Source organism: Passer domesticus, chromosome 12 (genome assembly GCF_036417665.1).
Source record: "Passer domesticus isolate bPasDom1 chromosome 12, bPasDom1.hap1, whole genome shotgun sequence".
NCBI classification, from domain to species: Eukaryota; Metazoa; Chordata; class Aves; order Passeriformes; family Passeridae; genus Passer; species Passer domesticus.
Window position 1 is genome coordinate 16,904,730 of NC_087485.1, and position 27,102 is coordinate 16,931,831.

Sequence of the window (27,102 nt, forward strand, 5' to 3'; positions counted from 1 at the left end):
AAATAAAAATATCATTCCCTATTACCTCAACACAACCTCCTAATATTAATTTGAGGTTACCTCTAAGCCACAGCAACTTGGCCTCTTCACACACAGTCCTGTTATTTCCAGCAAGGCTGCAGATCTTTGGTTAAAACTCCCACAACCCAAAGAGCAGCACTTTTTTTTTCAGTGAATATTACAGAAAAAAGGCTTAAATTTTCATCATCTTGCCAACTCCCTAATGGCAAAGTTGTATAGACCCATATTTAAAGAGCAAAACCACTGTGTCCCCATCTTGAGTCATACAAATTACTGCTTTCAAAGGACTTACTTGCTGAAAAGGAATATGCAGAAATGTCCTTGCATCTTTCAGTTAATTTGTTTTCCTTTTTTTTTTTTTCTTTTTTTTTGACCTTCAAGTGTCATCAGAGGAACAAGCACAGAACACTAATTAGGACCCTCCAACCACTCCTAATAAGCCTTAATAAGGAGTCTGCTGTACTGTATGAATCAGCACCACTGTATGAGGCAATCCTGTAGATTTCAGGCAATATTCCACCACAGTCTGTGCATTCCCCTGCCAACAAAAAACTCACCAGCACCTCTGCCAAAACTCAACACATAGTTACTTTGCTTCTAGTTACTCAAAGTGAGATTAATGAGTACTCACTTTAGCTTATTTTTTACTTATTAAGAGTTTATTCAATTTTAATGTAGCCTAAATCAACAATTATGGGACCTTTGTTGTTGTTTGCTTTTAATGCTTTAGGCACTTTCAGGATTTACTGTTCACATCTGAAAAAATTGCAAAGGTGCTCTGGGTAATTTTTCCTCTGGAAATGTACATTTACAATTAAAATTAATTGCAATTATTAAACACCAACACTTTGCCTCAATTATCTGAGCACTCACATTAGAAAAGAAAAACCTTAAAATATTTATTTGCAAGAATTAGAGAACATTACTTTGGGCCTTAGTGAAGTCTAAAATGCCCATTAAACGTCTGAGTGAGCTTTGGAATAGTCAAATTCCCATTAAAGCTAAAATATTGACCACAGCACACACATTCCTTTCTCTGAACTCACCTACAAGTTTAAATCAATTCCTCAGTTTTCTGAAACTTTGAAGGAAGTGGCTTTTTGAAAATATCAGGGTACAAAGGAGTGATGAGCATCAATCCCTTGAATAAAACTATTTCCCTCTTTTGCTCTTTCTTAGAAACACAAGAATTTTTTAGGTTGGAAAGAATCTCTCAGATCACTGAGTCCCACCATTATCTTGACTCATAACACTTTTTTAAAGAGAAAAAAACCAGAAAAATATATCAAGTATCCTCATCATGTGAGGTTCTATGTAGCACACATAATTTTAACACCTCACTGCTTGGAAGAAGAACTTTTTTAAAAATCATCAGGGTCCAATTCTGAAATTCTGTTACATTTTTCAAAGATTTGCAGACATATTCTGCATGATATCCAACTGTGACACCTTTGTGCATGCTGTTCATTAGCAAACACATAATTTGGTTCTAACTGTCTATTCCGAAATATTCTGGCTAAAAGGTCTTGAAATATTTCCAGGAGCTTTTGCAAAGTGGCCGTCCCTGATCTCCAGCCTGGACTGACCCCAGGGACTCTGCTGGAGCTGCCTGGGACACCTGAGTGTTGGAGAGCAGGGCTTTGGGTTTGTGTGTGTCATGGCACTTTCCAAATTCCTGCTTTTCAGGGCACAGACATATCCCAGGATCACCTGGGACATAAATAATGAGCCCAAAATTGTATCACAGGTTTAGATGTTTGCTGTTTATCCTCTGCAGAACCAGAAAAGGCATGGAAATTCCCCTGCCCTCCTACTCCCAAACTTGACTCCAGTCTGCCTGATGCTAACACCTCTTTTTGTTTGACTTATATTAACAACCCAACAGTAACACTGTAATCTCACTTATATAAAAATACACTGTTCCAATGAAGTAGATGTAAGTAAATAACTTGCCAACCAATTTCATAATTTTGTCTGTGCCCATTTCTGCTGTTTCAAATGAAGTACAGAATATACAGTCTTCAAGAAGCAAAATAAAGCAAGCAATATCTCTATTTTTTATCCTAGTAATACTTTATTTAATTGTAATCACCTTGAATTAACTTAGACTTTTCCCAGTAAAACATTATTTTATATTGACCAAACAAAATCAACCAACCTAAATCAGCAGGTTTAATAATTTCACATCTCCTGATGAAAGCAACTTATTTCTCTACTTCAGAAATGCCAAATAAGTAACCATTTTTTTCTTACTGAAATAACTAGATCCATACAAACACTGCTATTCAACAGAGTACCAGCACCAATACAGTGAAGTTCTTAAATATTCTGGTTGGGTCATTAAAACAGGTTGGCGTAGAATTAATTGACAAAACTTGCTACAACTCACCTCAAAATTATTTGGTCATGATAAGGTAAAAGGCTAAATTGTACGTAAAATCATATTTTTAAATCAGCATGAATTAGCCTGGCAGTTAGGCTGCAGTTGGTTAACAGTTTAATCCTCTTGGATGACAGAGTTAAGAAACATTATATATTATTAATATGGCTGGCTAATTTCTAATTAGGAACCCATTAGCAGTTCTAACAACAAGAGATTTTGATGGATTTGCAGTCAACCTGGCCAAAAAGAAAAAAACTAATAAATTACTAGGTGACCTCTTGCATGGGATTCTTCCATCTGTCCATTATCATTTAATGCCAGTGAAACCTGGATTGGAAATAGAAAAAAAAGTGGGTGTGTTCTGACCTAATTTCATCAGTGCACAATGACCCCTTACCTTCTTCTGTGGACTTCCCTCAGGAGATCATGGTAATGTGTCTTAAATCAAACTGTTTTTTCTTAATTAAGAATTAAAATCCCGAGTTATTTCCTGGCTCACTCATTCTCCTAAGTTTGAAGGTGTACCCTGAGAGAAATGCAAGCATTAAATCATATCTACACGGCCTATTTGCAAAAGGGAAGAATAATAATTGACATTAGTGGGGACTGAGCTGAGCTCTGAAGTCAAGACAGTTCCAGTGGCTCTGCAAGGGAGCTCCCAGAAAACCAAAAATTCCACATTGAAGGATGTGAGGCTCTGCATGGAAAGACAGATGGACAGGAAAAATGGAGATGTTGCTCAAGGCCCACTGAGATGGCCATCACTCCTCCACAGGGAGGAGTAAAATTTAAACACTATTTAGCTGTTTTTCCCTTTCATTGCTTAGGGCTTATAAAAGCCAAATTAGTCTGGGAGAGTTTTGAATATGTTTTATTGGAGTCATTCCTTGTGGATGCTGAGGACTGGGCAGAGAAGAAAGTCAGATAAACTTCCCCAGACATTCCTCTGGGAAGTTTTGACAAAGCTCAGAGGAAGAATTAAAACAATCCTGCAGCTGGTGTTTTGCACTTCTTGTTACTTGTAAGATGTTTACAAGAGGGGTGTTGGTTCTAATTAGCCAATGGTGTGAGGGGTGCTCATTAAGGACCAGCCAGATCCACCTTTATGGTAACTGTCTAGAAAAAGAATGTCTGGTTTCTAATAAAGGCTGCATTTTGCCTTCTGAAACTTTGGAGTCTCTGTGTCACTATTATTCTATGTCACTCTCTATGTCACTTTATTCACCCATCCTCAATATAGTGGCCACAGTTCCTATCACCAGCTGAACTCAACCTCAGCCCAGGTGTGGCTCCTACTCTGGAGAAGGTTTAGCAGCAACACTGCAGCATTTGAAAAAGAAAAGATGTCAATATTGTAAGGCTCAGCTTGCCCTGCACTGAAGGGACAGCAGAGCATTAAGGAAAAGGAAATGTGGAAACTTAAAACAGACCCAAATGTCTTCTGTGGGATACCTGGAAGGACTCTGGAATCAACAGGAATAAAAGGATGCTTTGCCATGTCCACGATCTGCTAGAGCAGACAGTCCCAAGTGTTGAGGGCACATTTCTAAGGAGTACTGGAGAACTTTTGAACACTGCCCATCAATGAACTGCTGCTTCTTTGTAAATCTGTAAATTCCAGATGCTCTGGCTCCTGAGAACACTGAGGAGCAGTCCCCACCTATGGCTGATGTCACGTGTGAGGAGATGAAAATCTTGACTCCATGTTTCAGAAGGCTGATTTATTATATTATGATATATATGATATTAAAATGATATACTAAAACTATACTAAAAGAATAGAGAGAAAGGATCCATCAGAAGGCTAGAAAGGACAGGAGAGGAATGAATAACAAAAGCTCATGACTCTCAGAGAGTCTGAGCCAGCTGACTGTGACTGGCCATTAATTAGAAACAACCAGCATGCCCCAATCACAGATGCACCTGTTGCATTCCACAGCAGCAGATAGTTATTGTTTATATTTCTTTCCTGAGGCTTTTCAGCTAGAATAGGAGAAAAATCCTAGCAAAGGATTTTTTATAAAATATCATGGCTACACCCACCATTTTACTGGGGGCTGACATGAAATGCTGTTCGGGAGAAGAATGAAGCAGGGCAGGAATTTCAGAATTTCCTAGAACAGGATGAAACAGACTGAGCAGCATCTTGTGTCCGAAAATTCATAAAGTGCATGTCAAGCACACCGACAGGACACAGTGGCAAGGGTAAAGCCAACCTGGCCAAGAACAGCTGTCTACAAACAGTGAGCTGGGGCTTTTTGTCTCAAACCTGTGGCTATTGACTGGAATAAAATGGACTGAGTGGCAGCACAGCATTCAGCTGGGTCAGAGAGGTTTGCAGATAATAATTGGACGCCCAGTCATAGAAGAAAGCAGGTTATAACCAAAGGAGAATATTTCTCATGATATTCCACTTCTGAAATAAAGCAAAAAGCTCATGCATTATCCTGTGCTTGAAAACTATAAACTCTGTGAACCTGTAATCCACTCAAAGTAGCAAAGGAAAGGTCTCTTATTGCTGTGGTGCTTTTTGCTTTTTGGAGATTTATTCCACCCACCCACTCTGGTATATACAAATCCCTTTCTATTTCCCCTCTCTTTCAAAATAGAAAAATCAGGTGGGGTTTTTTCCTTGTTTGCTTGTTGTTGTTTTTTAAGAGTGATGAAATCTGAGTCAGATCATAAAACATTTAATAAAATAAATAAAATAAAAAATATTTTAAAATTTTGTACCCCAAGCCAAAAAAAAAAAAAAAAAAAAACAAACCCAGAAAACAAAACCAAACTAAAATGTCCCCAAGTATTACCACAATACTATTATTAATTTATCATATAATCTGACATTCTAGGTTTCATTAAGAGCAAGAATAAATTTGGGGGTTATCCACTACCCTATAATGAAGATTTCAAGTCAAGCATACATTATAAAAACTGAAGATGGCTGCAACAGGTTAGCCAGTGAGTTATTCCTAAAATTCATTGCCACTAAAATGAAATTGACCCTGTAGCCAACCCTGTTTGTAGAACATATTGTAACAGATTGTGTTTTATTGCTTATTCTTTTAAAGATCTCAGACTGCCAATGGAAAGCTCAAAAGCAGCCATTTATGATTCAGTTTTAAAACCCTGTAGAAGTATGGATTATACACAAATTTATAGCTCATATACATTTAGATCTGTCTTGAAAAATATGAGAAAATACTAAATGTTTGTAAGAAAGAGGCACAATTCAAAATGAAGAGCCAAAACAGGATTGCTAATCAAATTTCTCAGTGTTTCAGTGTCTGGCTCTCTTGAAACATTTCCACAACATTTCACAGCTTGGCTTAAGTTACTACTGCAGTTCAGTTTTTACTGCAGGACTGCCTGGATTTCAGTGTTTGGTGTCCACTGGCATTTGGAAATTTGGTCAGTGGCTCATACCAGCATAAGAAATTGCAATTGAATCCTTGTCTGCCCTTCTAGCAGTTCAATTATCTTTTCTGTGAAGTGGATACCTTGTGCAGTTTAATAAATTATTATTGATATCTAATCCATAGACATCAACAGCCATGGATAGCAGGTTTATTCACTGTCCTAGGCCAGAAAGACTCTCCTTCCCTTTCTCATGAAATAAAGGTTTCTTCTGCTGCAACTTCAATCAAAACTTGACTTTAAGTTTCATATTGAATTTGTTTGATATGTTTATTTTTAATTCCAAGCACTGCCTGCCATAGATTCTTAATTATTGTTCAGTGCATTCATAATATATCTTTTTTAAACTTATGAGCAATGGCTGCTTTCTGCCTGATTCTGAAACCACATTTTTCTCCAGTGACTTGGGCATTTGCTTTCTCTTCCCAGACCTCCCTTTAAGCTCTTGAATGGGCAACATCCCCATATTTTTGTTTTTCTAGTTCAGAGGAGAAGCTGATGCACTTTGGTCTCAATGAATGGTCCTGTATTGAGGAAATAGTAATAGGAAATTCTGCTTTCCTTCCTTTAATATCTCTGAGTATAATATCTCACTGCTGTAGAAGATATTTTAGCTTCAGTCAAGGTATACAGACACACATGGTGTGAGATTATATGTGACAACTTCCTTTTCCACTATCTTTGCTGAGTTATTATAGGAAAATGCAACATGCTCTTAAATAGTGCAGAAAAATAAATTACTAAAAGCCATTCAGGCTTTTAGTACACTTTCAGGCTGTTTTCTTAAATAACTAAAGGCCAGCTAAATTTTTCTCTTAAACCATTGTGGACGACCCCAGGTAAAAAGAGCAATGGAAGAAAAAATACCTTAAAGTTGGCAAGCTGAGTAGCATGAAGTTTGTTCCTTGAGAAAAATCAATTGCTAGAAAGGCAAGAAAGCTGAAAGGAGAGCAGGCTGATGAGAAAAAGGAAAATTAGGATTTCCTTGTTAGGCAGTAACGTTCTCACTGACAGCTCTTTTTAAAAATGCTAAAGACAGGTTAGATAATTTATATTTTGAAAACAGGTTTTTCCCTTTCAACTCAGAATACCTAAATTCAAATAATTCACTCTGATTTACAGATCTATATTGTACTTCAAGTTTAATTATGAAGGAGGAACCCTCTAGAAATCCACTACTGCCACTTATAAACTGACTCCTGTTCTTCTGAAACTGAAGTTACAATATCCAAACCCACATTCCAGAGGAATTTTTGATATATCCAGTATGGAAACCAGTGTCCCTACAGAATCCTCAGTATCCTGCATGTCACTGTAAAATCTAAATGCTTAGTTAAGGTACATTAATTGTGGGTATGCACAGCTTTTCAAAAGCAAGATACAGAAAATTAGTAATCCATCAAAATTTGAATTTTAACAGAGCTGCAACATTAAAGATAAAAACAATGTTGTTGCTGATCATCAAGGAATAAGAACAGCGTGTAAATATTTGCTTGATTTCAGTTCACCTTAAAAGAACAACAAAATACAGAACAAAGAAATAGCAGATAATATGCAACTCCCACATAAAATTTTGAGCCTTTGCCTCGCATTTATGAGGAATATTTCTCTGCTTCTCAATTTATAATTACAGCTTTAAGTAAAGTTTCTACATTCTATTCTTGCATTGTGGCCTTCCAGTACCTGAAGCAACAAGAAAGATGGAGAGAGACAATTTACAGAGGTCTGTAGTGACATGACAAGGGAGAATGGTTTCAAACTGCCAGAGGGCAGGGCTGGATGGGAGATTGGGAATGAGGAATTGTTCCCTGTGAGGGTGGGCAGGCCCTGGCACAGGGTGCCCAGAGCAGCTGTGGCTGCCCCTGGATCCCTGGCAGTGGCCAAGGCCAGGCTGGACACTGGGGCTGGGAGCAGCCTGGGACAGTGCAAGGTGTCCCTGCCATGGCTGGAAGTAGAAAAAGATTTTGAGAGTCCCTTCCAACCCAGCCCATTCTGTGATTCTATGAACATTAAGCAGCTTTCTGCTTTCTCTGATGGATGTTAGCTACAAAATGCATTTATGCTCCCAAAGTCACAGGCACATGAAGGAGGAAAGAAACTGCAGAAAACTCTCCTACATTCAATTTCCCCAAATTGCAGTTTGTTTGCAAGAGAGGGTTTTGGTTAGTCAGGCTCCAGTGTTCGGTTTATTTCACTTACTGTAAGCTGTAGGATTTACCAGGTACCGGGAGAAATCAAGTTTAAACCTTCCTCATGCTGGGGGAACATTAAAGTAGAGGAAGACACAAAAAATTATCTTAACCTTCACTTCTCTGCATGGGCTTCTTTCTGGTTCTCTGCCCTTTGCATTTTTATGCCCACACATATGCAAATCTAAATCACATACACACAGACACGCAGAGCTTTTATAGGTGGATTAACAATCTTATGTAATATGGCAGCTCCACATGCATGAGATGGAAAGATTGCTGCTACACCACTGGTAACCATGGCTAGGATAAGCCTGAAAAGCCAGAAACAATGCAGGCAAAGTGCCACAGCTCATAGAAAGGACATTTAGAGCTGTGGCTGAGCACCAAGATGAAACAGAAGAGCAGCTCTTCACTTCCCAGGGTTTGTTTTGCAGTGGAGCTTTCACCTTCAGCGTGTCAGTCATGGTTCACACCAGGGCTGTGACACAATCACTGCCTGGAATAGGAAATGTTTTAGAAACCCTACAACAAGAGTCCCTCTGGCCCACTTAGAGCTCTGTGGGGCCCTAAACCAGCAATGCTTTGGGGCCTGAGTGCAAAGAGCCTGGGAGGGTGTGATGGACCCACCACAGCCCCAGGGATGGTGAGGGTAGGAAGGCAAGCTGAGGGAAGCCTTGCAGGGACCCACCCATGGGTCTGGGGGGGACAGTGTATATCCACATTCTCTAAACAGAGAAAGACATAATTTCCTCTGCCAGGATTTTTCCTGGGAAAGGCAGTGAGAAGCTCAGAGAAGAAGAGAAAACAATACTTATCTCTGTTCGCTGCTCCAGTTGTTTTGCACATGTGGAATGTGTTATGGGGATTGTTTACCTAAAGGGATTTGTTAATTGGACACTGGTGAAGGTTGTTTTGGTTCCTTGGCCAACTGGGTCAAAGATGTGTCCTGGTTGTCTCAGAGAGTCGTGGGTTTTTCTTTAGTATCTTTTTAGTATAGCATAGTATTCTTCAGTATCTTTATAATATAGTGTCTCTTTAGTATGTAATTTAGTATACTATTAGCATAATATAGCGTAGCTGAATAAAGCAATTCAGCCTTTTGAAATCATGGAGTCAGAGCACATAATTCCCTGGCTGGGGGATTGCCTGTTTCTGCTATGGGACAGTGCTGGAGAGCTGCTGTGGAACAGCCAGCCAGAGCTGAGAGAACCCTGTCCACCCTGCCTGCAGCACCCCAGCAGGAAGCTGCTCCTGAACTGAGCTTTTAACTGAAAAGACAGACATAACAGTCAAAAAAAAGCCAAAAAATCAAGCCAGGCTCAGCTCCTGCTGTTGTCCTTCTCCAGCTGCACAGTGTCTCTTGCTGGAGGTGGGGCTGGTCCAACAGCCACCGCTCCTCACACAGGGACTTCAAGGGGACCCCTGGGCTTCCCCACGAGCCCCCACAGATCGAATCATCCTGACAGGCTGGAAGAAGAGAGGAGATATTACTTCCAGACAAGGTTATTTACTTTTCTCTCTTAGGTTTGTCTTTTTCTCCTGCCACAGTTTGCACATTTGCAAAAATATCAGGAAGGATCACTTGGGGCAGGGACCAGAAACTGGTTTCTTTTCATTCTCAGGGCCCTTCTCAGCCCTTCATCTCTGAGAAAACAAAGATCTGATAGAAGTTGAGTGCTGGAGTGTCTATAAAACTTGGGGAAAATATTTTCTGTGATTGAAGATTGTGTTTATTCCTTTAATGATACACTTAGTCACAAGGGCTTTTCAAACATGTATGAAACCTAAAACAATAATAAGTATCTAAAAAGATGCCCTAGTTATAAAGGCAGAGCACACACAGCTCTCAAGCTAAATATCCAATCACTTGTTTGGGGTATAAGCAGTTTCAAATAGAATTTTTACTGGTTTTTGTTCTCATTAACACTGAGTGATAGCAGCTCCGTGGCATAAGAGGGAAAAATATAAAGACAGTTCTAGAGATGAATAGAAAAACTGTGATAGTGGGTCTGGTATTACACATAAAAATATGAAATATGCTCATACAAATGCCACCAATTTTGTGATAATTCTCTTGAACAGAATAACAAAGCCTGTTTCTCATTAGTGGTTTGATAATTCTTTTTCTTTAGAGTTTTCCACTTTCTCCTGTGCTTCATTCTTCTGCCATTCCAACTCCAGTGGCTTAACAGCACCAGCATTGGTGGTGGAAAAGGCACCACCATTTCACTGTCACCTTGTACCTAAATAAATCCAGAAAATCTTGAGGATTCTGAAGCAGAACAGGCTGCTTAAGGAGATGAAGCAGACTAATGTAGGGGTCCAGCTAAATCCAACCAGGTCCTCTGGAATTTTGTTTGCAAACACATTCAGGAGAGATTATGCCTTCCCACCATGGAAACTGCAGCAGCAGAAGTCTTGAGATATCCATGTTTATCACACTTCTCCTGCTTGGATCTGTGGAGACCCACAGCAGCTACACTTCCAGTTCTTTCCTTATTTCTACACGTCCCCAGACTTGCCTTCATTGACACAGTTCAATTGACACAAGATATATTTTTTGGGAAGCTTGGAAATGTGATTTCCATGATCTTTCCAAACTGCTTCCTCCTTTTCTCTGCATAAAGCCACAAACATTCCTTTGCAGAAGGACTGTTAGTGGCTTTATCCAAAGAAAAGGAGAATCACATCAACAGGAAACATCAGTCCTCCTTCCATCTTGCTGTTCTCTAGCTCAGATCTGAGATCAGTCTAATAACAGCAGTTTCACACTTGAATTTTTTCTGATAATGAGGAAACTGTCATGAACAGTCCAGGACTTCTGCTATCCTGCTCAGCTGTCCTCTGTAATTCTGTAGAGGAAGGAAATATAATTTATTATAATGTAATACTTGTTCCTCTCCAGCCACAGCACATCTCTGAACTTCTACACTGCATTAGCTCACAGCATGTTGTGTACATTCCAAACAATATTCCAGGCTGCTTCTTGATGAACATTTTAATATTTACTCTTGACTTAGCATTTAGATTTGATGGCAAACAGAGCTGAGATAAAGAAGTTCTCTGCTTGGACAGTCCATGAAGTTCAGCCAGCCTGTCTTGACACAGGTGGGTTGCAACCAGAGCCAGCATCACCTTAAATCCCTCATGCTTGTTAAAGATTTATGATTCAGCAAACCCCCCTAGAGCCTCGAGCTCAGTGGCAGCAGGAGAATGCAGTCTCCAGTACAAAGCATATAATTTACACAAAAAACTGAATTATACTGGGTCCAACACGAGGAGCCACCAACTGTGACAAAATCCAAGTCTTTAAAGTGCACTGAGCCTATTTACAATTTCTGTGTCTTAAAAAGCTGCAACTGCCCTAGAACCAAAACCAGATTTCCACCAGATTCTGAACAGCTGAGCAGAATTTTAAGGAAAATACAACCTTTTTGTTACACATTGGTGTTCAGGTGCTCTGAACATCAAACCTGCATCACTCACTGTTGTTCAAACACAAACATTTGCAGCTTTAGGTACTTTCAGGCTATGTGGATCTCCCTTGTTTAATTGCCTTAGAACACACATCAAACATGATTGAATGAGAAAGATAAGCCTTTCCTTTTTGAGGAAAGATTTGTTCTAAATTGTATTGAACAGGAAACTAAACCAATATGAAATGTTTCCCTTCACATGATCAAGTTATCAACAGCACTGAGCAAACAGATTGTGCTTTATCACCTGTTTTATTGTCTGTTTGTGTACAAGCACCACTGCTATCGACTGGGCACATTCCTCAAGTCTCTGCAACATCACAGCCCCTCAACCATTTGATCTACAGGCAGAATTATGATAAAATATGAGAGGGTTGATAGATTTCTCAGACAGAGAGCAAACATGAAGGAGAAAAAAGCAGAAAATTATAAAATAAGTTTTCTGTATATATATTTATGCTTTAATCCTACAAGTAAATAACTATTATACTCCATTTGCTGAAAGTAGAATTGTAATTTGTACACATACACAGTAAGCTCTACCAGAAAATAGAATTTTTTATCACTTGGAATTGAAATAGAGACATTTTGTATAGAAGCCTAAAAAGACCCACTACATACCTTTAATGTATCCAAGCTGAACAATATTAATTGCCATAAAAAGTAATTTTTTTCCCACTCTGAGCAATATCAGGTAAAATATTTGCTAAGCAGATGAAGAGGTAAATAAACTCTGTGTTACACTGTAGGCAAAAGGAAGAGACATTTCTTCATGCATTTTCCCAAAGGAATAAGGCTCACAGACAATAATTTAGAGAAGAAAATATTGCAGGAGACTTTCTTATGAGAGGCTACATCTAAAATCCAGTAAAGAAAATAGGAATTTCTCCACTAAGATCACAGGACTCTAAATCTAACACAATATATAGAAAAACCCCAATGTATTTAACTTCAGTTCTCTGTAAGAGGTATACAGAAAAACCTCTTTTAATGATCAAAAGCACTTATATCTACCTCTAGAAATTATCATGCCAGGAATATGTTCTTTTTTTGGACACACTGGACTGCAACAAGATTGAGGCAGAAAGCAGAACAGCCACTTTTCTGAATTACTACAGAAGTGTTCAGGGTATCAGATCTAGCAAGTGTCTCATGGCTATCACCTGTGCTTGTCCTAATGACAAAGATGAAAATGCATCAAACAAGATCTGAGCTCAGTCAAGGAGGCAATCAAAAAAAGCTTAGCCTAGGAGGGAAAAAAAAAAGCTAAAGGAATCTGCAATAAAATAGAGCATTTTTATTTGTTTCTGTGATTCCACACAATATTGTTCTCCCATCCTAGTACTAATAATGAATCCCAATACAGAGTTTATTTGGAGAAGTGCATGCAACCCTTCTGCCTTGTTATGAAAAGAAATTCTTCCTGGATTAAAGGAATAAGATTCTCTGCACAGAAACTACTTTATCTGAAAGTGCACAATTCCTGTGCAGCTTTTTCCTTCTGATATCAGGTACATGTTTATCACTTGGCTCAAGCAAAAGGACCATGTAGTTTTCATAGTTCACTTTTAAACTTTCATTGAGGTATGAAAAATATTAAATAGATTTGATTCCACTCATCAAATGTACAATTGGATTCTTATACTGTGATGTTTAGTAAAGAGAAGCTTTGGGGTCCAAATTAAAAAGTGCAGTTGCTCTGTGGGCAACAAGCAAGAAACACTTCTGCCCTTCATTCTTTAAAGAGAAGACATTTGCCCAGGCAAAAATCTTGTAACAAACTTAATTCTGAGCACATGCATTGCATAAAATATAAATAAATGTAGAAGCAGGTACAAGAAGGGAGGTCACTTCAGACATCTGGTGTTCTGTCTCTAAAGTTCTGTGGTACTGATTCTAGCTGTTATAACCAGTAAGATAAATTAAGAAAGAGTTATTAAAATTGCAGCCAGTTAGAGGAAAAATGACATTTATTTCATGGAATCTCCACCTTCTAATGACACTGATCACTGTAACCTAATTAGACCAATCAACACATTTTGTATTTTTTATATATTATGTATATGTGCACACACTCACAAATATATATCTGTATATATCAGTATATATATATTTATATATTAGATGTATTTTATATTTGTCTATTATATATTATATATAATTATATTAATATAAATACATTTTATTAATATAAATATGTATAGATATATAAGAATATATATTTATATTAAAATGAGCTTATTACTCTTAGATTGCACACTATTCAAGTTATTAAAGTAAAAACTGTGCTTGCTTAAACATTACTTTCTCTTATTTTCTACATATTGTTTACACTGGGGAAATCACTTTTTTAGGTAAACATTTCCTGATTTCTCCACGTTAATGGACTGCATCAGGCTTTGCAATACAGTGAGGTTTGATTCCCCACACAAATGTTTTCTTGTGCAGAGCAGCAAGGATAAGGATGAATTCCTCTGAAGGCACCTCCAATCTTCTAGCTGGTTTCATTGCACAAGGAATGCTGGATATAAGGGGAGCTCCCTTCCCCCAGAGGCACAAAGCACTACTGTTAAATTTGTCAGGCAATTCCACCAGCCCCTGACCCCTTCTCAGCCTAACACATGAAATGAGGAGCAGCCCAGAGCGCATCAGCGCTGCAGTTTGTGCTGTCTCGGAGGATGAAGGCGTTCCCAGAGCCCCAGCTGCCCATCACTGCCAGCCCCTCACTGCAGAGCAGGGCTCCCTCCTCCTGACCTGGCAGCAGCCGAGCTCCAGCCCCCATCCCCAGCCTGCTCCGGACTCCTTCTGCAGGAAATGCTACAGTGCACTGCTTGTCTTGGGAATAGGAATCATGAAATGACTTACTGGATAATTATGGCTTGAGAAGAAATGTGTTAAAAGCACAAGCTGTTTAAAGACAAAACCCCTACTTGAATTCACAGATAACTTATTTACTGTAAATGTTTGTGCTCTAATCAGTAAGTACTTTAGAAATCAATGTGGGCACACGGAAAATGTTTTACTCAAGAGATGGAATTATCTTTGGACACCTCAGGACTGTGGAATAAATCTTATAAACTAAGAACTATCATAAATATATGCACATTTCACTTACCTTTCAAGACACATCTCACCACAACCAGCAAGTGTGGGGCTGAGTAAGCACCTGTGCTGCTTCCTTCCACACCCTCCTGCCATCAGCAGCACATCTGTGCACGTATGCTGATTATTGTTTTACCATTTCCTTTGTTTTTGCACAAACACATCCCATAGGAAGCTACAATTCAAAACAAGGGAATTTGCTTTAATACACTCCCCTCCTAAAGAGCAAACTTCATGGGAGCTGTGAACTGTGCTGCAAGAAGAACATGGGTACCAGGCAGGGCTGAAAATGCAACATCCCATCCAGTGCCACCCCTGCCATGGCAGGGACACCTTGCACTGTCCCAGGCTGCTCCCAGCCCCAGGGTCCAGCCTGGCCTTGGCCACTGCCAGGGATCCAGGGGCAGCCACAGCTGCTCTGGGCACCCTGTGCCAGGGCCTGCCCACCCTCACAGGGAACAATTCCTCATTTCCAATCTCCCGTCTACCCCTACCCACTGCCAGTTTGAATCCGTCAAAGATGGAAGAAAAAAAAAATATTGCATAGGTAGGAGGGTAACTTTTATTTACTGCTTTTAACACATCCACTTATTCATTTTAGGATATCCAAATACATGATGCTAAAACCTTTGAGTCATTAGTTCAGGACAAAGCTTCTCGTGAGAAAACTTCACTGCATTTTTAAGGACATGATTCAAGACAAAAGTATTTCTTTCTGTGAATTTCAGATATTGTTCTTGTGGCTTCCTAAAACACAAAGTATGAGACTTCAGTTAAACTGACTTTTTCTAGAGTCTCATAAAGTTTGAGGAAAATTTTTAAAAATAATTTAAATTAAGCATATTTATGGAAAAACAGTTGTATTTCCAAAGAACACTGGCAGCACTCCTTCCGCAGCTCCTCTCCACATAAAATTTGTCTGTGAATAAGAAAATATTCAGCTTTTGATTTCATGACCAGCAACCACATTTTTAAGTAGATTTGTTGAAGTATCTCCCTCATAAAATACATATCCAAATTCCAACATAGCACCAAGTTTCACAGCTTAATAGAAATTATTGTTAAAGTTCTCATTTTGCAAATTTAGTGGAGGGATTTGAAAGAGATTCACACTTTCATAAATGTGACAGTGACAGACCATAAAAGGGGGGTGGGGGGAATTATCTTACCCATTGGGTTAAATATTGCTTGTATGCCTGCAATTCCTGCTGCACAAAGCACCATGAGATCTTTTTTGATAAATATTTACATATTTTGTAAACATAGCAAATATCCAGCATAAAATATGTACCTGGAGAGGAACCCAGCAGGACTCTAATTTTCAGAGCTGTCCTGCAATTAAACTTTTAGTCTTTACATCAATAATGGCACTGAATATTGAGCTAGATTGCCATGCAATAATTAGCTTTAAAACAGGACTGGCGTTTCTGAATGCTTTCTAGGCTGCGGCTGTGAAATGCTGGGTGATGTTATTTAGCACATGCACAGAGCACATTGGCAGCTCCTCCCTCCCGGTGAGGGATGGCCATGAGACCATTATTGTCAGGATGATTGCTGCTAACTCTCTCCTCCATTAGTGAAATGGGCTGTTCAGCTGTGCTGCGGTGGCCAGGATCCTGGCAGTGAGTGATGGCCACTACAGATGCTTTATGCATCTGTCTTAATGAACAGCCAAGACAGCGAGATAACAACTTTTAAGAAGGATGCCAAATAGCAATTTGTTTATTCACTGCTACACGTTTCTGGTGCTTTTTGCTTATGACAGGACACCTTTTACATTTTTGAGCAAGGCGTTGCAGAAACAAACATTGGAGGTGGAGTGGAAGATGTAGAGCAATAGCAGAGATAAAGTGAAATAAGACTCCAGCTTTAACACTGCCAGAGAACAAAGGGCTGACGTGTTGAGTAGGCAGGTTCCAGAGAAAAGTCCCTGTCCAAGATAATTACATTTTGCACATCAGCTTTGGACTGGATAAACTAGTCCTGGGTTTGCTTGTGTATCATGACTCCAAGATTTGAAACAAGTAAAAGGATGAAGGAAATCAGCAGTGCTGTCATTTTCTTCCCTGACACTAATGCAAGAGAAAAAGAGAACATGTTTATATGGTGTGACTGACACAAGACTTCAGCTTTAAGGGAGCATAACCATTTATCCTTGTTTACAGCAAAAGAGAAGGATAAGGAACTGCTCTGTGATAGCAGAGGCACAGCTTTCATTATCAAACACAGCTTACCCAGAAACTGAAGCACGTGTGTTTTAGAAACAAACAAAAAACAAGACTGGGAAATATATTTCAGAAAAGTGAGAGAACAGCTCCGCAATGCCTCATCTCCAAAGGCACCACAGTGTAACAGTAATGCTGGCCATGCCACACACACTCCAAAGACACACAAGTTATTTAAGAAGCAGGGTTTGGATCAGTGCTTTCACCTTTGCATTCTGAAGAGATTCTGTGAGAGAAGTTCATCTGCTTCTTGATGCTTCTATGAAAGTCAAGAAGGGAACTCTTTCTGATGAATAAAGGTCCTCTTAGAGATCACCAATCCAAATTCAATTTCAGGCAGTCATGACAATTTGCCTTCCCAGAAAGACCTTGTTTTGCATTTCCAGTTTTGTTCTGAGCCTTTTTTGTAGCAGGTTTGGTTTTTACCAGCTGCTGGGTTTCACTGCAGCAGTGCATCTATTGATTAGGACAGGTGACAAATGAATTAGTAATAGAAGAGCTGATTTAAAGTAGGAGGCTGTAACTTTATTAACTTCTATCACAAGCAGAGATATTACACTAAAATGTTTTTGCTTGGTTCAATAAGTTGCTAACAGTGTTCCAAGCCAAATAAAGATACAGCCTAGGCCCTCAGATCATCAGGTCTTCAACTATTAAAAAGAAGGAAAGCAAATAGAGAAGAGCTGTCTGAATCAGAGAGGATTGAAAATACCTTTTTAAATTATTGTACCAAAAAGATGGTGCTCATTATCTCCTCAATATCCTGTATCACACTGGAAGTAATCTATTACACTGCAAGTAAACCTGTTGCTGGCTGAGTTTACAACTTCCCTCTCCCTGGTAGCCTGGTTCTAAACATCCAACCTGCTGTAAGAGGAGACCTTGGAAATGCAGGTTCCCTGGAAAAATTCATTCCTGGTTGTGTCTTGGCACAGCATCCTGGGAATGCTACAGCTCTCTTTAATCCAGGACAGGGGAGGTGGTTCCTGTCCCACACATGGACACACAGCAGAGGCAGACAGCAGGAGCAGCTCTGCTCTCCTGGACCAGCAGCTGGCCAGCAGTGGGCAGCTACCTCTGAAATGAGTGGGCAAGGACTGCAGGGCTCATTTCCAGGGATCAGCCTTCTCCCTGCCTGTGTGATCACAGGTCTGGACAGACAGGATTAAAACTGCCCTGGCACCTGCACACTGGCACTGGGAGGGGTCCAAACCCTGCCACACACTGTTCAAACACACACAGAACTGCCCCAGCTGACTCCAGGGATACACAGCATAACTTTGGAAGCACCACAGAGTTTTTAACCACATTAGCAATTGCTCTCTGACACTTTAACTTGCAATTTAAAAAAATACATATATACATATTCCTTCAACCTCTATGGTTCAAACAGAACCAATGAACTCTGCTTGTAGCAGAAAGCAGATTTTCTGCAGCAAGAAACCACTGCTGTGGTATCAGTTATTTATATTTGCATGACAAACAGTTGCTGGCTCCTTGCCTAACGCGTTGGTGTTGGAACATTTGGTCCAAACAGTGTGTCTGCCAGCTCAGGACTGTGCTGAATCTGTCAGCAGGCGTTAGAGAAATGTGTCACCCTTGACAGCCTGCATGTGGATGGTTTGAACCACGATGAGGGCGAGTGACTGACCACAATGCAGCCTGTCCTAGGATTGCACACACTTCCCACGCACCCAGAAACAGTGAGGGCAGCTCTAGACCCATTTCTATTTCCTGCCTGTGGGTGTTGTACTGTTGCCCACCACTCTGAATACTATTTCAATTCCACACAAGTGGGCCAAAGCAGCCTTTACAGCCAAAAAAAATCCCAAACAAAATAAATGGAATGAAACCCCAACCCGGCACTCCTATGTCAGCAACTCAAAATCTGTTGCACAAATTAGGATATTAAATACCACAAGCAAGTTCTCCAACTGCCTTCCCCTGAGACTCTGCCACTACAGGGCATCTATTCCCGAGTCAATGGATGCAAAGTGAGCAGCTCAGGCAAAGAAATCCTGCAATCAAAAGAGCCACCAGGGCTCTCACCAGTCACTTTTGTGTGCATCTTCACTGTGTGATGCCAGATGTACTAAAATGCACTCGTTTAGCCCGTGCTGGAATCACAGGGATAATTCTGAGGCTCTTCTGAGGAGGCTGCTCTGTGTTTCACTGAGGCTCTGACCTTCCTCCCTCTGAGCTCAGTAGGGGTTGGCTTTCAAAGAGAGAACCACTGAGCCCAAAGGTACCCACACTACAGGCAGCACCAGAAAAACACTAGTGGTATTCCAGTGATTGGATGGAAAACTTATTTGTGGTGCCTCACTGGAATGCAGAAAATCATTCTTTACAAAGCAAATAGAATGAATTGTAATAATTGAAAACAGCGTGAGCTCTCACTGTTAATTTGGGGAAAGGGATCTTGAAATCTGAACAGTTACCATCTGAAGCAATGACAAAGAATTTACCAGCAATTTATAGAAATACCAACCCAACGTAATAGGGATTTAACTGAGCAGCAGATGGAAGGGAAAAGAGTTGTCTCTGCTTTTGCAGAACTGCTTAGCACAAATGAAGCCAGCAGGGTATCTGCTGAGTGACATCACACTTGGATAATAAATAGATCTTCCCTGGCAAAATTATGACCCAAAAATGTAACTCACTTTTTGAAAGTTTAGGAAACATATATAAACAGTATATTTAGTAATTCTTATTTGTTCTGTTTTCTGGAATATTAAAAAGTGACTGCCAAAAACTTATATTTGTACCTCCATACTGTGTTCTGGACACTCATCCTGGCAAATTTAAACACTTTGTTCCTTAGCTTTAAAAAAAAAAAAAATTACCTATATTGTACTTTTTTGTTGTTGTTCTGTTTCCTTTTGGGAATTTAAGTCACTACAAACAAGTGATTTTCCTTATCAAAACAGAAGACTTAACTTCGCTTGGAGGTTTCTGAAACTTAATTTCCCCTTTCTATACACTCATGATCACTGAAGTCATAAATATACTTCACCTCACTGCAGTCAATCATGGCAAAACTACATGTCTGCATCTGCTTTACCCTAATCCTCAACATAAATGTGCTTAAGCATGGGAATTAACCTGCTGAACCATACTTAATTACATCTAGGAAAGAAAAAGACAGTTCAGAGCTTGTCCTGGAGATTGGATCCATATTCCACAAAAACATCAGTCCAGCAGGAGGGCTCTGCTGGGCACTGAGGGGTGCCAGGGGTTGGGTACAGCCCAGGAGCCAGGCTGTGATGCTGCAGGAGACAGTGAGGGCTGGCAGCCACAACAGAGCCTGTGCTGGGGAACAGCTGAGGACACAGCTCCCTTCCAGCCCAGATGTGCCAGACAAAGCTGCTGCCAAGCTGCCTGTGCCTGCTCCTCCTCTCACAGCTCTGAGTGCCATCCTCCCTCAAACAAGCAGGGTGGCTCCAGCCAGTTTCTGGAGGAGTCTCTCCAAACCCAGCTTGCTGCCTGGAACGGGGCAGGGAGCTTTCCAAAGGGCAGCTGTGCTGCTGGGGAGAACAGCTGGCCCTGCAGGGGTGAGCAAGGGGGTGCAGGGCATCACTGGCAGGAGATCATTGTTTCCAGAGGCACAGGGAGCCACAGCCTGGCCCAGCTGTCTGTGCCTGGGATGCCTTCTGCAGGCTGCCCTAGAACAGAGGCTGGACAGAGATAAAGAATAAAGTAGGGACTTATTAGAAGGCCTCAGTGGATCCACCTTGGGCAGCACAAGAGCCCAGCCAGGGCTGCACCCAAGATGAACCAAAATGGTCCCAAAATGCACGATGCGCACGGGGTCTCTCACTGTGATCAGTTCTGCTCCATTTGCATAATGGAGCTCATTGTCCAATTCCAGCTTTAGGTTATGAAGTCCCATCTTTCTTGTTTCACAGAATTCACAGAATCACTGGGTTGGAAGAGACTTTCAAGATCATTGAGTCCAACCCAGCCCCAACACCTCAACTCAACCCTGGCACCCAGTGCCACATCCAGGCTTTGTTAAACACACCCAGGGATGGTGACTCCACCACCTCCCCAGGCAGCCATTCCAGAACTTTATCACTCTTTCTGTGAAAAGCTTTTTCTTAATTTCCAACCTAAATTTCCCTTGGTGGAGCTTGAGACTGTGTCCTCTGGTTCTGTCAGTGCTGCCTGGAGAGAGCCCAACGCCACCTGAGCACAGGCACCTTTCAGGAGCTGTAGAGAGTGAAAAGGGCACCCTGAGCCTCCTTTTCTCCAGGTTGAGCACCCCCAGCTCCCTTTTTCTCTCTCCAGCCCACGTTGTTTTTGCTCTTGGGCCTGAGATTTGGATCATTTGTCCTTGGTCCCCAGCTAGAGAAGGAATTGTTTTGTCTCCCTTCTCTGTGCGGAGAGCTCACCATCCCTTAATATGAAGCTCAGAACTACACACTAAAGCAGTACAGAATCTGAAAAATATGAAAGCTAAAACTGAAGGCATCACCTGTGCCTGCTGATGAGCTGGGAGCCAGCACAGCCCAGCTGGATAAGAGCTACAATCCCCAGCCCTCTCCTCTCCCACCTCCCCCATCCCTGTGAAAAACAGGCTGTGATAAACCCAAGGCAAAGAATTGGTAAATGTTTTACTGGTCTTTTCACCTCGATTTTAATGATTTGACTGTCCTTACAATTTTAAAGTACCTTCCTGAGAATCCTTTGAATTATTCATCCATTGTGCAGGAAGGCCAACGTAGAACACCAGTAAATATTATGCAGGTACTGAATGGGGAAGTGCTTTGTCTATTTGCTATTGTGTTATTTAAACAGAATTCTTATTAGAAACAAAACATGACCACCAGGAATAAAACACCTCTTTTTTGATATCTGAGGGTTCACAAACTGTTTTAAAATGCACCATGCTCAGTGTTATGCTGGTAAAATTACACTTTGCCTCTCCACTAACAAGCATTTCCATTAAACATAGCATTCTCAGCGAGATGTTTTCTCAATGGCGAATACTTTGATTGACAAAGGATTAAATTACTGCTGAGCCTTTCATGATTTATGGCTCTTAACACCTGTTAGGTGTTAAATTTACCTTTTCACATCTCTGCTGTGCAAGATATCTGCTCCCACTTCGTTAAGGTCCTGTGTTTTACACCGGTGATGACACTTCAACACAAAAACTGATGCCTTTTTGAATATAATACTGCAAGGCTTTTTAATAAATTTAATTATTTCACAGGCTATTTTTTGTCTCCCAGAAAGGATTTAAAGAAGGAATTTTGGAAGATAAGCAGTGCTGAATTTGGCGTTTTTCTTGTTGCCCCCTGCAATATGGCATGGTGAAAAAAAAATACTTTTTGCACTAACAAAATGTCTATAGACATTGTGTCCGAGTACAAATGGCAAAATATATTGAATTCAGCATCTAAATTTCAAGAAAGGATTCTCTTAAGGGCTATGAATTACACCTAAAAGAGGTTCAATATATATGTACAGTCAAATATAGCATATAATTAAACAAAAAAATATTTAGTCATCACCCAAATTTTCTCTTAAAGAAATTTATTACAGTGCTGCAGTAGCACAGTTAAAAACCACTGAGACTATCAGAGCATCACAGTGTATTTGTACAGGCAAAAAGTGCTCAAATGTTTTAATATGGTGCTGTGCAGTAATAACTTCAGTGTGCTCCCAAATCACAGAATTAATTTACAGTCCTTTTGCAAAACTAAATGGATTTAATATAGTGATCATAAACTAACATTAGCAATTGATGTAAACAGCTATGTGAGAGAGATTTCCTTCAGTTCTGTACCTGTTTGTGGTGTGATAAATCAGACTTCAAGGTATTACAGTAGAGAGGCAATCTGTTTAATATGGGAAACAGACTTGGAGGCAGGGAGGTGACCTGTTTGCAGAATTCTCCTAAATCCCAGGACAATTATTAGAGAAGCACTTCTATATAATCTTGACAAAGGCAGTGAAACGTGGCACTGTGGTGATGTGACTTCTGGAGAAATCTTTTAATTAAACAAATGCAAAGGGAAAGGTTAAGTGAAAAATAAACAGCTCCTAAACAGGCATGATGAAAAGAGCTTAACCCACATCAAAGGGGCAGGAGATGGTTTCAGTATTAAATCAGACCTCGGGAGTTAAGCTGGCCAGGAGGAGCCTCAGAGTCTTTTCTGAAGTGCACTTCTGTGTGACTCAGCCTGTTCTTGCTCACAGCCAGGCTATCCAGAGACTCCACAAAATACATATGCAAGTTTTCAGCTCCACGTTAAACAACAGCAACTTGCTTTCCATTTCCTTCTTTAGGAACCATTTTTAAGACAGCTGCAACCCACTGCTTCAGGATTCCAGACTGGAATCTTGCAACAGAAAAAACTGCATAAAACCTGTAGGAAGCCCAGACAAAACTCAGATTGGGTGGTGTTTTTTTGTGTGTGACTTCTCTGTACTCTTTGGAATAGCAGTGAACCAAAACCACCTGGTCATCTTGCACAGGACATCACTCTGGTTCTGAGGAGAAGGAGCTTTCCACCAGCTGCAAAAGAAGCTGGCACCCACACTGCCTGGGTAAAAGCTGCTGCTTCACTAAGGCCTTTGGAAAATCACTCAAAAGGTAGTAGGAGACTTTATTCCTTCTATTGAGAGTCTACCCCATTTCTTCTCTCTCTATAAGACAACATGCAAAATTAAATCCAGTGAAGAACTGTTGGAAATACAATTTCTGAGACCTGAGAGCCTCATGCTCATGAGTGTGGTGACAGCCCCAACAATCATGCACCTGCAGTCAGTATTTCCTGCTATGTCAACCAGTTCTAAGTGGCTTGTCTGTCATTTTGTATAATTCAGCGCCTCATCCTCCTAAGATCCATACCACCACTTCCTTAAATCTTACTGGGAACACTCTGCATTTTCAAATGTGAGAAACCTTAATTGGAAACACCAAATGTGCCTTTCTCATCCCAGTAGACAAGAGACCAAGCAGATTCCAAGTTGGATGTGTGCACCAGAATTAAGATTTAAAGGAAATTTATGTGCTTCAATCTGCAAGAGCAACACTCAGAATTCCCATCTACTCCCTTCAAGCAAGTACATTTTCAGCAGTAATATTTCAGGTGTTACAGATGTGATTTTCTGGTGAGACCAGACCTAAGTTACAGTAAAGGTGCCTTTGTTTGGTTTTACCTCAGCAACATTTGTCTTCTACATTAACATTTTTCACTAAACTGGAGAAGGGGATTCTCTCTCCTCCTGGCCCAGCACATTTGCCTCGTGTTCTCCAGGTCCAAGTACAGGCACCTAAAGTACTTTACATCCTGCTAGGGAGCTCATCTCCTCCCTTTTCTATCCAACAAAACTCTTTCTCATGTTCAACCTCTCTCCTGGCCACAATTTCCAGGTGGTTGGGTTGCAGTTTGACTGATCCCCTGCTGAGGATCAGTATATTAACCCAGAATGATGATTTTTCTGCAGGAGGAAATGGGGCTGGGGTTGTTTTTCCTGGGGTTGGCTCAGCTCAGTGAGTGGTCAGCAAAGCACCAGATTCCAGATGGACTGGAGTGACCACGCAACTTTGAAAGTGATAAACAGCTCTGGCTTTAGCTGCAGAGGAATATTTAGATATTTCTGTTGCTATCTAATGGGTAACATTAGGTTCTTCTCATTCTTTAAGGTTTTTTATATCAGCTTTCCAGGTTTCTTCATTATCTGACCACCTTTATTTGATACCTTAAGTGTCTAGTTCCAAACCCCATTATGAATTATGAATAATGCTGGCTATATTTATAATACATCCAAAATCAGATAAAATATGTAAAAAGAAACAATAATTAGTTTTACCACCTGTTTTTTCTGCGAGGCAAAGAATTTATCAAGCTAAGATCAAAAAACAGTCCTCTTAAAAAAATAAATATTGTTTTTAAAAGGGATATTGATTTACCATATCTTCAAACAGTATAAAGCAGGAAATAATACTGCTAATGAAAACATCTAAACAGCCTAAGGTACTTGACCTTTCCCAAAGCTCACTATAAATAGCTTCCAATACTGAGGCTTGCACTCTGCAACTGCAGCAGATTGATAAGGAACAACAGCAATGCAGAGGGAGCAAAGCAGGTTATGAAACACTGTCCCTTGTTTCAGATAGTACAATATAAACCACTCCTGTTAATGCACTGAGAGTGCCAAGGTTATGTGGCTGAATTCAGTCCTGTGATGAACGAGTGCAAAGGATGTCAGAAATGTGCTGGGATAAACAAAGAGCAGAAACAACTCTTGTTTCTGCAAGAGAAACTTGCATTTCCTTTGAAATAGCCTGGTTTTTTTGATAATTCCCTAAACAGCCTGGGAGCCTGTGTTAAGTGACTTTAGGCAGCACCTTCAGTAACACAAAGCTCAGCCCAAGCAGACAAGGCCATTTGGCAAGGAGAGATACGATAAAAAATAAATAATAAAAAAATATAGGGCAGAATGATGTGTTTAGAGTTGTACTCTGTCTAAACACGCTGTTCCATATTGCTATGAAGCAATCTTTTCTATAGTAAACCCACCTTCAGAATGAAGATATTTCTTCTGATTGCAAAAAACCCACATAATTCATAATTCCACATCAAGAGCAGTATAGCAAGTGGTTACTACTTTCTACAGTCTCCTTTTTAAAGGTAACTACTTTCTCTCTTTTGGTTTAAAAATTATCCAAAAAGCATGATATAAATAGAGGTAAGCCCTACCTAGGTAAAACCCTTCCACAGCATTTTAGTATTCATAATATTGGCCCAAGAATTAATTTCTAAGAATTAAACAAGTTGGCCCTTTCTAAATATTGACCTAGTCACCAACGTTTTCCTTTTTCAGAATTCATTAGACACTGACATGGCTCATTTAGAAACCAAAATACCTGATCTATTCAGTATCCTATGAACATTCCCTGCCAGCCTGGGGCTGGGCATTTTTCAGCTCCCTAATTCCATTACAAAATGTTTCCAGTGTAGTTGTGATGTCTTTGCATATGAAGATCAGCATCTTACACAGATAATAGAATCTGAATGCTAATTTCTCCTAAAAACAACCACTAGAACAAGAATCATCAGGCCTTGCTGAAGTATTAACTTTGTTAAAACCAGCATTGTTCCTTTACACGTTTTTAAATGCCAATAAACTACCTTAGTCCCCACAGGTCTGTCATAATTCATGCATGAGATTATCTCATTTTACTACTCTGGAATATGTTCTGAATACAATTTTTGTTTCATTTCTTCTGGGAAAAGGGAGAGGTTACTACTTCAAACTGCTTCATCTGAAAAATTTCATAATTAACTCAATGCTAATTCTGTGCTACAACACAAACATAATCACGTTATTAAATTAATATTTAATTATAAAATAATCACTGTGCAATATAAAGGGTAAAAACAAATTACAGAATGATTACAGGGTAATTAAATATTTATCATTGAAACATCTGAGTGACAATTTGTGACCATAATGTGCTGAGAATTCTGTCCACAGCAAACTGCTGTGAACCACAGTCAGTCTCTTTCCTTATCTTTTACACTCAGATTAATAAACCAGGCTTTATCATCTCTGTGTGAGAGTAACCATGGGTTTTCACTCAGCTATATTATCCTCTGTGAGTAAAAACAGAACTATTATTCCAGAATTGTGCTGTTCACTCAGGAGTAACTGAGCTACTTTTTATAACTGTTCATTAAGAATATCGTGAAGTACCAATGTTTTCTTTTCCTCATGGAAGTGCGTAAAAATAAAGGAAAACAAAAGGCCTGAAAATTTCTGAGGTTTAATGAAGGGAATGAGACAAGAGCTCCTCCATGATCAGGTATTACCACACCTAAAACCCCATGGGTTCAGCCTAACCCACTTCAGATATTCTAAATTTGAGTGAATTTTAAATCTGAGCTGCACAGGGCCCCTCTCAGCTGCCCTGGCAGAATAAAGCTCCTTCCTCAAGCACAGCCCCCAAGCCCAGGCACAAACATTTGCATGCACAGAGCCCTTGCCTCTCCCAAAACGCTGGGCTCAGGCACCAGCAGGGCTGGAATTCTCCATGCCTCACCCAGGGAACCAACACTAAAGTTTTCACAGGGAAGCTTCCTCCCAGGAGCTGCTTCTTGTTGAGACAAAGAGAGGAGCAAACACGAGAAGAAAGCAAGCGTGTTACTTCACTGCTAAAAACAGCTTCCCTTGAAATTTCACTGAGTGATGATCTAAAAGAAAGCCGTGATCCTTAGGGCTGGGATCTGAAGGTTAACCCTGAGCAGAATCTGCACTCTGTATGGCTGCAA

General features: G+C 40.1%; 1 long non-coding RNA gene across 1 annotated transcript in view; it reads right to left on the reverse strand.

The window, feature by feature from the left end:
• Positions 1–9,876: 9,876 nt before the first annotated feature.
• The window catches only part of LOC135279661 (uncharacterized), an 85,720-nt gene continuing 68,494 nt past the window's right edge, over positions 9,877–27,102 (reverse strand). Inside the window, exons 4-6 of the long non-coding RNA XR_010346885.1 lie at positions 15,880–17,269; positions 14,602–14,763; positions 9,877–10,862 (exon numbers count right to left, since the gene is read on the reverse strand). This is a non-coding gene — a long non-coding RNA (uncharacterized LOC135279661). The remainder of the gene's footprint in view (positions 10,863–14,601; positions 14,764–15,879; positions 17,270–27,102) is intronic.